Raw genomic sequence first — 14275 nt, 5'->3', positions numbered from 1 at the left:
ACGATAATTTAGATCATGGGAATGAAATTTAGTAATTATATCGATTAGCGTTATGAAATTTGCAATAAATACATTTTTCGGTGTATCATCTACCACAAGGTGAACTAGCGTATAAGACCGAGTGATTCATAAAATTGTTTCTTGTACCAGTTTACTGCGTATATATTATATTTAATTCTACAACTTTGTATTGTGTTAATCTGTATAATATTCGATTGTAAAATCACATCAATATAATGTGATAAGTGGAATGATAATTGTGACAGCAATAACAATATGTAATTAGTATTAGCAATTGACACATATGTTAAAAGTTGTATCAAGTTGTATCAAGTTGCTCCAAGTCTGCGTTTTTTAAGATGCGGGTTAAATAAGTTAAAATTAAAACATGTGATACTTATACTAAATTATGTATTCTCCATATTTTTTTTAAATTATTTTGTATCTGATTCGAAAAATAATTTATTTTTGGAAGCAATAAATTATTTTATGTCGTTTTTATATCCGTTTTTGTAAAATATTTTTTTCCACCTAAAAACTATTGCAGGGGTCTGAATATATGATAAACATTTGGATCAATGTTTGAAGAATACGTTGGATGAGAAAGAAATTCCCAATAAAATCCATTGATTTTTTCTATCGTATTCTTAGATACATAAGAGCGAGCGCTATGTTGGTGTAAAGTGACCCTTCTTTAATTTATAACAGATGGTTATTTTTTAGTTGCTTTTAAACAAAACAGCTGAGCACAGTCTGTCGTAGTTGTCTGTCTATAATTAAATAACTCATAATGAATTTTGCCATCCATATTCTACCTAATGCATAACATTATCTTATTGGGGGTTGATTGCCACCCAAACACTGTTTTTTACGTCGAATGTTAAAGTAAATGATCCACTTCTCATCTTCAGTAACAATTTAACTCAAAAATATGTTTTTCTGTTCTAGAATTATTAATTATTCTGAAATTTTATGAGATACTTATTTCCTAACTATTTAAATGTCTGTGAATTGACGTAGGCGATACGTTGAGCTCTTGTGTTGTTTATCTCGAATCTGCTTTGATGACAGCCCTAATATCCTCCCTAATAACCCATAAAGACTACCCGCCCTTACGTATATATTCAATGTCAAAATTCCTGAAACAATTTTTTTAGTACCACATTTGACACTATAAATTTAATAGCATCTCTGCCTAATACATTATATATGTTTTCAACTGCTATTGTCCCATTATCACTGAGTTGAAACTCATGCCTAACTGAATTTTTTTTTATATAATATTCACTGCCATTATTAATTTAAGGTTGACTTATGTGTATAAGCACCAAAAGAACAGTGAAATTGTCGTTAATTTATAAAAAGTTATACATTTTTGCGAATGTAAGAAAAATATGAGACATGTGTTTTATTAAATATTTATTAATTAAGAATCTAACTATTAGTATGTAACAGCATTAAGAATAATAATACGCAGGTGCACCAGGAATGTTTTTAAATATTCTCCTTACTTTAATTAGCCTGGTTTAATAGTTGCTTTTACAATACTAGAAATTACTTTTAGATTACGTAAGTTTTAAGGTTGAAGGTAATTTGAGATTATTTATTTTTTTGTCCTCAATATAGGAAATGTTAATGGTCTTAAAATTGTCACTTTTTTGATACAAGGTGGTCATCAAAGGCCAATGTCATACAATCATTCCATGTAAAGAGAGAATTAAAAAATATTATAAATGATTTATCATACACAAATTAAATATAAAATTAAAGAATATAACAAGTAAATAAAGTATTATGATAATATATTTATTTTTAAATATTTACAAGGACTACTAGGAAAAAAATCTTGAGGCAATACATATGGTTAAAACAATAAACAGAGTTTTTCTGAGAATTTCCTTATCAATGGTAAAAAATAAAATAAAAAAAAAACAAATTTTCAATATTTTACTTCTCTTTAAAAAATACAGAAATTATTTTAATATAATATATACAAACATCAAGTTAAAAAAGCTTGTTATTCTATTGGTTTTTCATGACTTATTATATAATATTATTTTATATTATTAATCGTTTTTAATATTACGCGTGAAAGCCGTTTTTGCAATTGCAATTTAATTAAAAAATATTTAAATATTAAACAGATTATCGAGTAAGATACACTAAAATTTAGTAGATCTTGGCCTTTTTAAATTATGGAAAAATTATTAATTGACTAAATAATTTTCCATAAATATTTAAAAAATGATATTTAAATTCATAAGCTTCTAAATATGTCAGTTGGAAACAAGTATTTTTTTTTAATTTATACATATATGTAAATTATATTTATATGGGGGGCAAAAATTAAACCTTAAACAGAACTTGTGAAAATCTAATCAAGGCATTGTATTACAGGTTAATCCAATGCGTCTTAATGACCTTAATTAATACATATTCCATACACATAAACATATTAGCAATTTCTTACATCGTATATTTTTTTTGCTATAATCGAATTTATCATTTACTGCGATTAATGTGACACGCAGTTCGTTGTCTCAGAAGAAAAATATTGTACAGTATTTAGGCTCATTGTACCATTTACAAAATTATATATATTTGTTTCTCTTGGGCGATGACTAATTAATACGAAAATTAATTTTAATTCAAAATACAAAAAAATATAAATTATTCATACGTTAAAAAAGTTGATAATCTAGCTATAGGAACATGTGCAATTAATTTATATTTACATAAAGATACGCATACTTGATGAATCGTTCGTATTGAGTTAAATCCTGGCCGTTCAATATGACGATAGAAGTGAGAAGACAGCCTTTCTCCGTAATTCACTTAAAGGACGCTGGCCTATAGATCTATTACTAGTACTGGTTCGTTTGTGTTGATTTGGTGTGAGCTCCACTGGTGGCGAGTATAGGGCTGAATTTTAGACTCATTTGCATACGGCAGCATTCCATCTTATATATTGTAAACTTAATGAGAGGAGAGTTAAATGTATCAAGCAAATGATTTATAATTTCACGGACATATCAGGAAAGTTGTATTTATTATGTATGTTTTTATATATGTTTTTAACATTTTGGCCTTAACAGATAATGTGTCTCCCTTTAACTATGTTTTCAAAATTTAATATAAGAGGGCTGATCAACGTATATTTAAACCGAATTTTGGGCAATAGGAGAGCGCAAAAACGATTATCAGTTCTTAGAAGGCAAAAATTCACGTCAAAAGCAATAAAATCGTGTTGGAGCCGTCGCAGTGGGAACGCTCGGTAACGAGCGTTCCCACTGCGACGGCGACGGCATGATTTTATTGCTTTTGACGTGGATTTTTGACTTCTGAGAAGTGATAATTGTTTTTACGCTCTTCTATTGGTCAAAATTCGATTTCGATGTGCCTTATTTGATTCTCACTCGTAATATTGATATAAAAAGTCCTGATATAAACGCTTGATAATCTAGCGTTGTCACTGGGATGATACGATTTTATTGCTAAATATTATGAATATATTAAAAAAAAAAAAAAAAAAATATTTCGCATAAAATATGATTTAAGAAAATGTATCGCAACGGCAGCAAATTTTCACGTTTATTTGTAGCATATAAAGGGCTAAGTCCTACCTATTATTATTTAATAAAATATATATAAAATGCATTTTTTGTCATGAGGCCCGGAATCATTGTTTTTCCAGGGCCCTGGTTCGCTCTCGGCGGTCCTGATTATATATTCATATTCGTCAGATTCATTATGGATGTATGATTCGACAATAAATCACACAAGACGTTTCAGTATATGCGAAATTGTATTTTTTTCGGACATCCAGCCTTAATTATGATAATTGAACAAAAAGCGACCGGTCCAAACGAGTTATCGCGTTCTTTGACTTATTTTTTTTGCACCTATACATTGCTGTGTTTAAACTCCTCTTAAAAGCTTTTTGATTTAAGATTTGTCTAGACAAAATTTTTATGAACATTTGATTTTATTTTTTATGTTTTTATGGGTTATTTCTAGTTTAATATTGGGTGGAAAATTTTGTTTATATATTTTAATAAAAACAATGATATTCACAATCAATATATTTATTATACATTTAGAAAATCTTGCTAATTAATAAAGTATATATTTATGTTTGATTTAGCTAATTTTAATTACCATTTATAGTGTCTTTGGATCTCTCTTATTCTTTATTATTTATTTGGTCAGTAACCATATATATTATTTATAATAATTTTGACATAATTTAATTGTCCCATATAAAGATTAGTTAATATATTATTTAATTATAAATATATTTTAAAGATTAAGAATTCGTTTATTATACTGTATACCTTCAAACTTTTTTTGTTAACATAAATCGTCCCCAACATTTTTTCGAATCAATTAAATTTTTATTTAGTGTATATGATTTTTAGATACACAATAAAACTTTTACTGTAAATAATTATAAGGTAAAATATAATATATATATATATATATATATATATATATATATATATATATATATATATATATATATATATATATAAATATGTATATATATATATATATATATATATATATATATATATATATATATATATATATATATATATATATATATATAATACATTTTAAATGAAAATTAAAAGCTAGGCGTATTCACTTTACATTTTAATGACGCACACAATTGTTGTTTGCGGATATTTTTGAATGTCAAGGATCAAGTCGAGAAGATCAATTTCGATTGCTAGAAACGTGATTTTATCGGTTATTGACATTTATAATATGATTTAAAGAAATAAAACAGGAATTGCTTACTTCATAATAAGCACAAATTAATAAAAAAAATATTGTGTTTGTATATTAAAATTAATAATGTAAATTATTGACATGCGAAATCAGACTACTATCCATTAAGCAATACCATGATAGATCTTATATATGTTTTATGAACGTATTTTAAATTTAATAAAAAAATATATTATTTGGACGCAACAATAACAACAACATGAAAAGCGTTGTAAACAAAACGCAAGATAAATACTATAAAAAAATCAATAAACACATATTTGAGACGTCGCAAATGCGTGTTTTCTAGATCCGCTTTTGTATATTATTCATACATAATTTATAAATAAAAAAATACAAAAATGCATAATGCGTATTTAAATATATGTATATACATATTGTATAACAGCTTTTTAAATTAGCATCCATACTCGCCATATAATTTAAAAAATATTATTTAACAATTTTACTTTCATAAAAAAAATCATAATATAATTAGATGAACGATTTTGATACAAAGTATATATTTAATTAATTTTAAGCTAAGTTTTAGACCCCAAATTATAATGTAAAATGTATTTGTGTATTGCTATAAAATCAATTTTGTATATTTATATTTTTTTCTATTGCCATTTGTCATTGACAGCAATTATATGCAATTTATCATTCAGGTGACAATTATTTTTCTATATATAAGGTTATTGTCCTACAAAATAAAAAAAACTAACTGTTAATTAAAAAAATAATTAATAAAAGCTAAATGATTTTTTCAGCGCAAAACATTTAGGTATATTAAACTTTAATAGAAATACCTTCAATTTCAAAGTCGGAACCCAAAATGGATTATCAAAACCTCAAACAATAATATGAGAAGCAACGACACAATATAGCTAGAAACTCTTTGTGTATTTTATAATATGATTTAAGAGTAAAACTGCAAAAAGAACAAAGTAAACGTAGATAAAACTTAATTTTCATTAATTAATACATTACGATAGCATGCAATATTTAATCGGTTTTAATCTTATGTAATAAGATATTATACTAATTATTTTAAAAAAAGAAAGCGAAATGTTAAAATAGAGAAAGAGAAAGAGAAAGTAATATTTCACGGTGTATCACAGGGGTCTAAATTGGGACCATTACTGTTTATATTTAATGATGTAATTATTATTATAAAAATATGTTATATACATCTGATCATGGACGACACGTTTGTGCATAGGTGATAATGTTAAAGAATTTGTAGATAATTTAAATAATGAATTAAGTAGAATAAAAACACGGTAAAAAACGGTATGTTTATTAATTATAAAAATATTTTAAATAATATTATAAAAATATTTACAAAATAACTCTACTATAGAAATAGTTGATATTATAAATATTTAGTAGTAATTGTACATAAAAATTAAGGAACATTGTAATTAAATATTAAACAAAATAGTAGAAAAATAGGTATATTATTCAGGATAAAAAATATGTTAAGTATAAAAACAAAAAAAAAATTTACAATACATAGTATTATATTGCTTCATTTTATTTATTGTGCAAAAATATTTGATATGTAATAAACTATGTAGGTAAAATGAAGAAATGGTTAAAAATTCAAGAAATAGTGAAGATCAATGTCTTAGTATTTATATATAAGTTAGAAAATATTATGTTACCAGAGTATTTTAATAAGTTTTTAATAATATAAATAAAAACAATTTTAGGATAGTTAGGTATAAGAAAACGAGTACGACCAGGGCAATAATGTAGAGAGGTGTGAATTTGTATAATAATATTCCTAGAACAATCGGCTAAAATAAAAATGTAGTGAGTTTCCTAAATGAAATAAAGAGACACATTCGTTCGTTAGGAAATAAATTATATTATTAAGTACTAAAAAAGTTAATAAAATAAAATAATAAATAATAATAAAATTGGTTATATAATCAGTTAATTATGCTCATATACAAAGCTTTGGCAAACAATGCGCTTGAATTATGTTGACGGATAAAGCCATTAATATAATATTTTTAGGACCATTGAGGCAACTTATTTACATATCATATGCTTATCTGAAGCCAACAACTACTTGTAATAAATAGTTGACTATTACGACTGCTGGCAAATTAACTTTTTTCCGCTCGCATGTTTTCCCTCAAATAAAAAATAATCTCATCAACCCGAAATGTTATAAAAGTAGATCTTATAATAACTTATATATTAATCCTAATCCCACAATTAACGCATTATTATTAACATTGCTGTTTCTATTGTTCATTAATGACATAGAATCCATTTTTTTATTATATGCAGATGACTTGTAAATTTTCAAGAAAGTGCAGTCGATTTCGGATTCCCTTGATCTACAGGAGAATCTCAATTCTTTATAAAAGTAGGCTTGCTATAATCGATTGCCTTTCAGTGTAAAAAAATGTCACACAATTTCATTTTCAACGTCATCGATGCTGAAAATATATTCCTAACATCTCTGCGGATATATTCTAGACAGGTCTTCCTTTACTAAGGATTTAGATGCGAGTTTCGAAGAACGTTGGAAATAAGTAAAGAATTTTTATGTTGCGTAGTAGAATAAAATACATTTCCTATTAGAAAAGCAGTTTGCAAAATTTGCGACGAACAGCTTATTGCGCCTCGACTTTTTGTCAAATTAAAAAATCAACAGAATATCCATTACAACATAGTTCCTCTCTAGCTTAACTTAAATAACAATTTTCTTTTTCATACTAGCAAAGTAAAGCACATTGTCTGTAAAAATTCAACATTAAAAATTCGGTTATTCAACCAAATAAATCAGGGAAAAATATCAAATAATAGTTGTTTTTGTAAAAATATCAAATAATATTATAACGACCTTGTTTGATGCCATCTAAATTTCTAATTTATTCAATATCGTACCAAGGTGGTGATGCTTTATCGTTTTGTTGGAAATTCCTCTAGTAAATTTTAACCGAATGGTCCATCGCATATAAAAGAAATTGGTAAGCAAAAATATATTTAGTAAAAAAACAGCTACGCCTTGCTTTGGTGCTATCGAGAGCTTAGAACACTGCATGGGAAAATGGTTATGGTGAATTAAAATATGTAGTAAATAGTTTATGATGCATTAGATATTTTTATGTGGTTCTTGTTTTACTACTTAATAAGTTATGGGAGGAACTTGGTTTTTTCTGTCTTGCAGAATGCAGTCGCGTTCTATCTAAACTTTTATTTTTTCAGACTTATTAAAAGTTAACCGCTTTGCAGGCTTCGAGTCTTTCGTGAGGGTCACTGTTTCCCTTTTAATAAAAATAATATAATTTACTGTTATTTTACTGCACCAAATATCATCTCCGCAATTCGGTTCAAAAATCTCTCTCGGTCCATTCGCAGCAAATCCTGCAGCCGCCGAGCTTCGCCGATGATGTGTCCACATCTCGCACCCGTTTTAACCAAAACCGGTCTTAATTGTTTTAGTTTTTTATGAATATACGTGTGGTTTTAAGATGTGGACATTAGAATCACCTGTTAGTGGAGAGCAAACTATTCATAAACAATTTACCCTCTATTATTAATGAAAAATTTTAAGATATTTTAAATGTCCTTTTTATAATTAATGTCACTTATGTACTAATTTCTTATATTTCAGTTCTCAGGACTATTTTTCTTCTTACTGATCACAACCTTAGCATTGATTCAAATTACAAGAGGAGATTCCAGCGGAGGTAAGCTTTTTATTTAATGTCATTATTTTATGTAAAAATTGTTCACCTTGACCTTATTATTGTATTATTTCTCACTTTAGAATCGAGAGAATACGGTGGATATAGCGGTGAACACTACGGTAGATATGGTGGAGACAGTGGTGAATATCGTGGTAGATATGGTGGATACCGGGGCCACCATGGACGATTTGGATTTGGAATAGGAGCAGGCTTCGGATTTGGAAAATAAATTCTATAAAAATCTCAGCGAATTGAATAAACTACCAAAGTATTAAGCAATACTAAATGACGTATTGTATGTATAGTATTATATTATAAATAGTTGTAGTTTTATGTATATTACTAATAAATACGTGGTGAAAAATAACAGGGTATTGTGTCATTTAGAAAAAAGTGAAAAGTAGAAAAAATGTCTTTGCATATTGGAATTATATAATAAAGTTTGTTCTATTTGTACAACTTCGTTGTACAAATAGAGAACAATCAAAGAATCGTCTTCATTCCTGCACCACCTCGCGCCTCAAAGCAGAATAACTATATTGTAAAATTATAAAAAGCATTTCATAAAGACGTAATAAAAATAAATTTTTGAATACATATATAAAAAGTAATCGTAATAAAAAACATATTTTCAGCAAATTCAAAAATAATACTAAACAAACATCAACCAAATTAAATTAATACAAATACATAGAGAAAACAAGTACATGATTATTATATTGTTATCGATATAATAAAACAGAAAAATATGTGTTTGTCTGTTTGTTTGCCTACCTGTTACAATAACTCCTCCTAAGCGGTAAAAGCAGCGACGTAACGTTTACACGTGTCATTATGGCTACCATTTCTAGGTCAACTTGAAAGTTGAACAGCGACGAGCTGACTACCGATTACGTGCTACTGCAATATGTTAAGGTAAGAGACTAAATATATTGTATATACATAACTATGTAATAAAATAAATTTGTAATAACATGATATTTTATAAAGCATTTAATAATCTACTATATATAATAGATCAAAAGAAACATATCAAATTTAGTTAAATACAAAATTAGTTGAATGGTTTGTTCAAATATATTTTGTTGTATTATCAGGTTGAATTTTTAGGTATGTTAATTATTATTGTCACTAATTAGTTGGAAATTTAGGAGTTTTTATGTTTTTAAAATATCAGCCGTATTGTATATATATATATTATTTGCGATTGGAAAAAAACTTAAATCTTTCTACATATATTTTGCATTTTTTTTAAAAGCACTATAAATTTGCCAGAAAATTTTCACAAATATGTTAAATTATTTTAGATAACTGTATGAGAAAATTAATAAAAAAATAGTCAACAAATTAAATATGCATAATATTTTCTCAAATTTCCTATTTCAGTTTCTTCCGATGCAACATTTTTTCTTAGGGTATTATGATTTCAGTTTACGTAAATTCTGTGGTAAAAACCGTTTATATGTTACACACAAACATTAACAAAAAGGTGGAAATGCAGTTTTGCTTAACCTATTAATTGCCCAAATAATATGAAAAATATTTTTTTACAGACATATCTTTTTTTTATTGTCGGATTACTGCATATTACATGTGATTATTATATCAATATTTAAAGCATACCGTTAGACCATCAGCAAGTATAAATAATTTGTTTTTGCATGTGAGAAAAAACTTGTTTTAAGCGCTAAAAGCGCCACAAACCAAATCATTTTATTATTTAGGAAAAGGCAATAGGATATTAGGTTTTTAATATGCAAACTGTACATAACAAAATAAATTAGCTAAAACCAAAACTAAATTAATCATAACGGCCGTTATACAAAGTTTATTTACAAATTGGGAGATCGATAACATGTTCAAATTGAAATGGTCACGCTCATAAAAAAACAGACGGGCATTAATAAATCCAATTACATTCCTTGCCGGCACCGAAAAGCGGGACTCACGAAACAACTCTTAGGTGGGCCAAACGTATATAAGGTCACATAGAGCTTCATTTGAAACATGCTTCTACCAAAACTTTATTTCAATAAAAACAAAATTTTTCCAAACTTGCATTTAAGTGGAGCATCATCGACCATCGACACTAAAATGAACGAAAAAGCAGCCGCTTCCCACTTCACTTCGACCATGATCCATCTACGACGTCCGAAATTTAAAGTTTCTAATGAACGGATCCTTTAAATGCAGACCAAGTTATGAAGACTTTATATATAAAAATTATTATACAAGTTCTACATTTATAATTATACAATAGACATGTACAATATAACAATAGTGATACAAACTGTACATGGAATGGCTATAAAATGTTGCACAACAATTATTTATAATATAAATAACTTTGTCCTCCATAAAAATAAACATCCAGACATTAAGGTCAGAACAATTGTTATAAAATACTTCAATATATTCACATCATAATCCCAAAAAGACTCTATAACAAAAGGGTTAAAGAATAAATTAAATCCATTTGCTGCGCAAACGTTTTTGATATTTTACTTTTCACTGACATTTTAAATCACAATTAAATAAGCTATTTTTTGAAAAAAAAAATATTTTACCAATTAAGAAAATAATAGTTAGGGTAATTGTATCTCGACCTGTTCTTTACAAAAAAATATTAGAAAAATACCCAAAAATTCGAGCATTGTATCGTTTTTTTTCACAGTTGTACATAAATATATTTCGCTCTCACTCTTGATTTGCGGTTATTTTATTTAACATATTATATTTTTATAGCTATAACTGACATACGGTTGAGTTAATTTTAAACATTACTCTAAACTTAACGTAGATTAAATACGCCGTATCATTATTTCGTTTTTTTACAGATGTCTTACTCTGATAAAACAGGACGTGTCAATCAAAAGTGAAGCGATTCATTATGGAATCAAAAACACTGACGTTCGACTACATTTGCAATACTTTGTAACATCCAAAGTTTAATTATTACGTAAATATGTATATTGATTAATGTTGTTTAATTTAATTGTAAAAGTTAATTATCACTAACGATTATTGGTTTATGAAACATATGTTTGTATTTTTGTGTTTAAATGATTCGTTAATGTATCTTATTTAATATATTTTACTATATTGAAATTTTATATTTGAAGAAAGCATATATTAAATATAAATTGCTTTAATATCTAAAAAATCTATGTAGAAAAAACATATCTAAGGAAAAGGCTCTTCGCATATATTTTGCATCAAGCCCCACAATTATCCAAGCCGGCACTTTAACAAACCCCATAAAACCATGCATATTTTTTTGGCTTATTGATCGAAGAAGGTTAAATACGCCCACAATTATCGTTTGCAAATAGTTTTAAAAATAAAAAAAGGCAAGATCAAGTATCAAACCAAAAGATTAATATCGATTATTTAATATATTTTAGTTATCGTATCGTATCTTATAACGATAATTCGTTCTTGTATTTTTATTTAAATAATTTATGTTGATTATTGACATGCTAAATCATACACTGTACGATTCCTCAACGCATTACAATGATGAAGGAAGAACTGTGATGATATCATCAAATTGATGCTCATCTTAATAATGTATTTTTTTTAATAAAAAAATCATTATAAATAAATAACGATTTTTTTTATTGGTATATGGTTATTAATATGCTTTGAAAATGTTTCAAACTTACCAGTATATAAAAAATATAAAAAATAATAATAAGGGACCACAACAACAACAACATCACGAAAGCCATCATAAACCTAAGATGAGTTGATGCAAAAAACACAAATATAACAAATCATGGTGCGTGATTTCTAGATCCGCTTTTGCATAGTCTACAATGTATACTACACATATTTTTTACATTTATGAATATAAAAAAACTCTTAAGAATTATATATGTACTATATATATACAGATACAAAAATATTCAATTTCTGCTGTAAACATTTTTTTAATCGAGAGGATAAAATTAATTAAATTACAAGCTTATTTTTTTGTATAATGAATGCTTTGCATAGTTAATTTTTATTATCAGACATTATTTTTATTTATTAAAATTATACAATACATAACAGAAAAAAACATAGATTAACCAAGAATTTAATCTTTGTAGCTACTAATTTAATCTAGTTTATCTAAGCGACATAATACGAATTAACTAAGCATTATATGTAGTTAAAAAAACGATGTCAAAAAAAAAATACTTTATTTCACATATTTATTTATGTATATCGTAAGCACAAATAAACAAAAATAAAAAATAGCACATTAAGATACTAGACAAAACTTGCCAACTGTAAAACGATTGATAGAATTACATAAGAACTTTGGAATAAAATCATGAATGTAAATAGCACCAAATAAAAATAAATGATAAACATAATTGGAAAATAAAAGTGGACGTAAAGATGAAACTAGAAATATATTAACAAAAACATTGTATATAGGGCGTTCAAGATGCTCGGCTTCGTTGTGCGGAGCGCGTGTCATTTTTATTAACGATTCACAATCTGTATGATACTTAATTTTCGGTAAATTTCGGTGTTAATTTTCGGTAAAATAAAATAATCGTTGTTCTACTGAAAAATCATAGAAAAATGGCTACAAGAGATGTTGTCTTTAGCTTCTAAAGCAATATGTACTTTAGCATTTTGTGCTTGTATTTAAATTTAATGTTGCTTTTATCGTAGTCATCAATACACGAGATGCTTCTCAAAGGTTCTATATAACATATTGAAAATGCAGTGAAGATTCGCTATAGATCATTTATACCTTATTAGATAACGTTTGTTTCTGTGAGAGTTTAAACAAAACGAAGCGCTTGTATTTATGGGAGTTTAAACAATGACATTTATAGATCTCCAAAATGGCAATTGCTTTTCTAACGAAATATTTTAATTCGGAAGAACAGACAGATTTGCACAATAGACAAGCAGACTCGAGTGCCATTCGAAAATATTTGCTATTTATTTTTAATATTCTGTTGTGACATGACAGGCGTTAGAATAATGTGTTTCAATTGGTTACCCCCATCTGTACTGTTTTTAAGTAAATCAGACATAATGAATAGCTAAGTACTAACGCACGGATCTGTCTGCCGGACACCCGGACAGATCTGTCCGAGCTTCGCCACACACGAAATACGTACACATAAATATTCACCATATACATATATAATTATAACATATTTTGTGTATTTTAATTTATAATCTAATATGCAGTTTTTAGGAAAAACATATTTTTATAAATAATAATTCGAGTCTTCTCCAATGGAACGAACTCACGGCCTCTGTATTACTAGTCTAGATCTTACGTACTACGATATTCCGATCCTATTAAAAAAATATTTATATGAAAATTCAGTAAAAAATATTTGGACCTATATGACAAATATAAAAATGATCAAAATCAGTTAATGAATAAACCATCGCTAGTTCCTGTATATATTTTTTTTTTGTTAAGCTATGTATCTCTAAAGAATGGGTAGACGAAATGGGTCTTTATAATGGAACGGGCAAAATAAAAAAACGAAGAGGCTACGTCACAGAAGACTGGTTTAGTATGAAACGAGATGGGATAAGATTGGATATACATGTATTATAATATATTATAAAAATGCGATCTTAGAATTTTGTCAAAGACACTACACTAATGAATATGTAATTAACCGTGCATTTTACATATTAATATATTTTAATATTTATAGGCAAAAAAACATGTTTTATATCTACTAATAATCATGCTTTTGTAATAAAATAATATTTAATTTATCCTTTAAAACTTTTATTATTTTTAAAATAATCAG

General features: G+C 26.7%; 2 long non-coding RNA genes across 2 annotated transcripts in view; one reads left to right on the top strand and one right to left on the bottom strand.

Annotated features, from left to right (window-relative positions):
• Window positions 1-14275, bottom strand: part of LOC148233818 (uncharacterized) — a 47979-nt gene that overhangs the window by 14817 nt on the left and 18887 nt on the right. The window lies entirely within an intron of this gene.
• On the top strand, window positions 7774-8856 carry LOC148233822 (uncharacterized). Its single transcript, XR_015810252.1, has 3 exons — window positions 7774-7855; window positions 8414-8489; window positions 8570-8856. It is a non-coding gene; the product is annotated as an uncharacterized LOC148233822 (long non-coding RNA).

The sequence above is a fragment of the Plectrocnemia conspersa genome, unplaced genomic scaffold, assembly GCF_051122295.1.
Source record: "Plectrocnemia conspersa isolate PC_06_02 unplaced genomic scaffold, ASM5112229v1 ptg000007l, whole genome shotgun sequence".
Lineage (NCBI taxonomy): Eukaryota > Metazoa > Arthropoda > Insecta > Trichoptera > Polycentropodidae > Plectrocnemia > Plectrocnemia conspersa.
This window is presented reverse-complemented; position numbering and strand designations above follow the sequence as displayed.